General features: G+C 28.7%; 1 protein-coding gene across 2 annotated transcripts in view; it reads right to left on the bottom strand.

The window, feature by feature from the left end:
* The window catches only part of LOC105450696, a 10951-nt gene that overhangs the window by 5200 nt on the left and 1069 nt on the right, over positions 1-4682 (bottom strand). The window lies entirely within an intron of this gene.

Below are 4682 nucleotides of genomic sequence, written 5' to 3'. Positions count from 1 at the left end.
TAATAGTACAGACGTGATGACCAAAATCAGGTTTTTGGCGTTTCTCGTTTTCCCCACTCCAAGCAACTCCAAACCGGTGTGTTGCATTTTAGCACAGCAGACATTTTAGACAAGCGGCGCGGCATTGCTTCTTGTGACCTTGTCGCGGCAGCTTCAAATGGAAAAAACACCAAGATCTGGATTCTGATCACTATACATTAGTTCAATATTGTAGAAGGAGATTTGTAAAACCATTATTTCTTTTAAATTCGAAAGCGCCTTCTGCGGTTGTATACATTACATTATAAATCTTTTGTGTATATGCACGCAACTTTAGATTCAATAACGGTTCAACGGTAATGGCTATAGAATGAATGACAATAAAAAATATGCCATGTCTTTTTTATAAGTACTACTATATACTAGTACATAACAGGCGCGCGCTTTGCGCGCATTGCGTATTAAACCCCATACATCTTCCGATAATATTTATACCAATTTACATTTTAATTAAATAAATTTTAACAATTTAAAAAAAATAAATTTTGAAATGAACCAAAAAATGATGTTTTGATCGGCCATATTAAATCGGCCATTTTTAAATAAAATCACGATTTTTTTTTAAATAGCCACATAATTCATCTTTGAGATGACCCCAGAAAGAAGTCGATATCTTTATTTTTCTGGAAGATATAAATTTTTAAACATTAGAGAAAAGAGGCTTCAAGATAACATGGCAATTTTAAGATAGGAATATTACATGAATTACATTTAAATATTAAATATTTATATTTTATAAGATATATTGATGTTGAATATTGTAATGAATATTATATTATTTCAAATATATCTCAATAAGTACATTAATATTGTCCGAGAATTACAGTATTAGCATTTCATGTTATTTATAAAATAATATATAAAATGTAACTGTTTCCCTGCTCTCGTACCAAATAAAAAAAGTTTCCTACTTTTCGCGATAAAATTAAAGTTTTCTAATGTGAGTATATAAATATTTTAAACAATGACTGACAAAATTTATATTTTTATTCAATTTTTATTAATAGATATATTCTAAATATGTTTTATTTCAATCTTCAGCATTTTGCAAGCAATTGAATGATTACAAAATCATAAAATAGTAACTTTTTAGCGCTTGAATTATTCTCATTGATTTCTAGCATACATTTGTTGTTTTTTACGCAATTTTTTTCTTGATTTACACTATTACAGTAATATTTTTAAAAAATTATTTTATTTTAGAAATCCACGAACTTTGGTTAGTAGATTCGTTGTAATTTAACATACAACACAACTGCGCTTATAATGCGATAAGAAGCGTGTCTAAAGGTAAGAAAATATTGTGTAAAATCCATTGCTGCTTATACAGATCTCTTTTAATCATCCATCAGCTTATAAACATTCATTTTCTTTATATTATCCAGAATCTGGATGAATGCTATGCTTAAGTCTATCATACTTTGAAATGCCGTCTGACACTAATTGAATCCGATAACAGTACCAATTCGTCGAATTACTCGAAGATGTTGCATGTGTTATTGATTGATGACGTTTTCTTGACTCGATTTGTGCTAAAACAAAATATTTAAAAATTCTATATACTGAATATATAAAGAGATGTCCAGTATTTTAATATAATCTATTTTGTGAAATTTATAATTACCAAATGTTTATAATTATTCTGTTATAAAATATTTTATAACCTTTTATACGAAGAAATTCTTTTTGAAATTGTCATAAAAATTAATAATTTTAAAATACGGCATATAAATATTAATTTAAGCGAATATAGATAATGTTAACGAATGTTATATATAATATTGTAATGACTTAATTTTTGTGCCTTATTTGACTTGCCTCTGGACAAAGTTTACAGTTAGTTTTACATAGACATTGCATTCAATATATAGATCCATAACGTCGGGAAATTTGAAAGCTTGGAAAAACGCATAAGCGATAATAGAAGCACTTGTACTGCTGATATCTTTTGTATTTTGAAAATAGCGTCAAACAATTTTTTGGTTTTGCAAATATATGCAGCCTCTTTCATGAGCTATATCACGTTGATTGAGGCTTCGTTTCGCGTCAAACATTAAGAACTAAGAGCAAGAGAACTAAGAATCAATCATGTTAAAGAATTTCACAACTGTAGTTGCAAAGCTGCTTTCTCTGTTGAATATAGCCAATATTTAAACATTAGGGTAAAGGTGCCTAATATAAGATTATTTTTAAAGACTTATAATTTATTTAATTTATAATTTCTATTGTTATGTTAAAGTTGTAGGAAAAATATTCAAGTTTTATTTTTAAAAGTTAGTAATCAAAAATTGCTATACTTTGTTGTATATGAAAGTTTTTATCAAAATTACTGATTTTACACATTTAAAAATAAGGTCTCTAATATAAGACACAAGAATTTCCTTATATTAAGTAGACATGAAAAAATAGCCCGTTTTGTAACACTTTTTTTTAAAACAATATAACTAAATAAAATCGTAGAAAAATGATCAAAAAATGGATTTGTTGGGAAATCAATGAGCTTGAAAACTAAATTTTTGCCAAACAGCCGACTTCCCTGAGCAGCGCAATAAAGAAAAATTTTGTTTTCCTATTTTTCTAAGTCAGTCTTCAACGTCCGCCATTTTATAAAATATTTCTGAAACTCAATTTTGAGTTGCTTAGTTATCAAGGGAATGTTCAAGTTTTAATTTGAGATTAGGTTCATCTTGATACAATAATTTTTCACAGAGTTACCGCTATTGAAAAATATTAAAAATTTAAGCTTAAATTTAGTGACCCGGTTTTTTATGCAGGTAAGTATGTATGTAAATTAAACGTAAAATTAATTAAATTAAACAGATTACAGTATTAAACAGGTTTTACTGGATTAATTAATAAAAACATAATTTCGGATTATTTAACTAACAAGCAGACTTTTATATATCACATATAAAATATAGTTTGAAAAACTTTATTAATTAAATACAGTTTAAACAAATTTATTAAAAAGATTAAATTATTAATTATTAAACGATTCCATAAAACGCGTTTATTACTTAATATTAAATTTAAATGTATTAAAGTAATTTCATACCCTTGACACAAAATGCATTCACATTAAGAATACCTTATTATTACGAGAGATAAAATATTTCAGTTACTCATATTTCTTTCTTCCGAAACAGGCCGATATCTGAAAATATACACAGATTTCTTTTGTAAATACAAATTTACTGAATATTTTATTGTAACGCACAGTGAGCGAGAAAGCTCGAAAAAGTGCCCAAAAATCCACATGCAAATTCGTTTCATTATCACGGTATTTTAGAACAGATTCGAGTTAAAAAGCAGCTGTGCAAAAATTTTTTTTGCAAGTGGGGATATATGTTCCTATAGAAGCATTATAAAAATAGAAATGTTATTCGAGTCGTAACATACTTATAATTTTAAAAAGTTGAGCTTATAATTTGTGAAGTTGTTCTTCCATGTAATATCAATATTATTAGTAGGTATTCGAATTGAAAAAATAATGATATACGGGATTATCTTAATTTGAGTATTGTGACACCATTTCTATTCTTTCGATTTTGTATAAGTTGCCGTTTCCAAGTTCCCCGAAGTTTCAGATTCTAATAAAAGATTAAAGGTGTCAGAATCTTTATTGCAATGTCTACTTTGAGTCTATTATACGATATTTTGCGAATACTGTAATTTCCACGCGTAAACGCAATTAATTTCCAATTGCTCGGATTGACTATGATTTCAGGATTGTACGTACTGATTTTATCGTTTGAGTTGTGTTTTTCTGTCGAGAGAAGAATTCTTCAAATTCCATTATTCATCTTTTTTGACTTTATAAAGAAATTTTTATAGGGCTCGGACATGTTCGGGGATGATCACGGGACGTGCGCGGAGTATCTGGCGCGCAAATGAGTCATTTTTAATTTTGAACTTTTTGTGTTAGATTCGTTATCAATGACATCGAAAACCTTTAAAAATCAATTTCAAACAAAGAAAAATGCAACGATATCTTGAATTTTGGCCATCTTTCGATCCCTGGCCCACAGTGCAATGTGCGTATAAAAAAATATAGGAATTAAATTAATGTAAGTATAACTAAAATTCAATTTGCATTAATTACCATTCTCTGCGGGTGTTTCTATAGGAAGATGTGATGGTTTCAATTGCATTAGTACAACATGATTATAAGCGGTCTCTATTTCACGTACAGTATTTTCTAAAAGCTCCTTAAAAGATGTCTCATCCTTTACGATTGATTTATCAGCTATTAAAGACATTTGTAAATTGCCTCCGTAACTTAACAGAGATAGGCCGAGAGCAATAGAGTTTCTGGAAACGAATTGTGATGCATCTATACATATATTTCTAATAAAATGCACAATCAAGCGCTATTTATTGTAAAAAAAGATAGATACGATACCTGATTGGTATCCAAAAGACAACGTTGCTTAAAGAATTATTTAGTATATGAACTTTTTCTGGTCCGCGCATATTGCTAAACCCCATCGTGCCGTCACTTAATAAACGAGAAGCCTGCATAAACATTTTCGCCGGCAATAGCGCGGATAGATACTTTATGATCCAATAATTAAGCAAAATGTCTGAACGCTTTCTGAGCTCGTTATTTGCTCTTGTAATACTGTCTCTTATACACATCTCTG

This window comes from Wasmannia auropunctata, unplaced genomic scaffold, assembly GCF_000956235.1.
Source record: "Wasmannia auropunctata unplaced genomic scaffold, wasmannia.A_1.0 LD336057.1, whole genome shotgun sequence".
Lineage (NCBI taxonomy): Eukaryota > Metazoa > Arthropoda > Insecta > Hymenoptera > Formicidae > Wasmannia > Wasmannia auropunctata.
The sequence above is the reverse complement of the archived record's forward strand: the minus strand, read 5'-3'. Positions and strand labels throughout refer to the sequence as shown.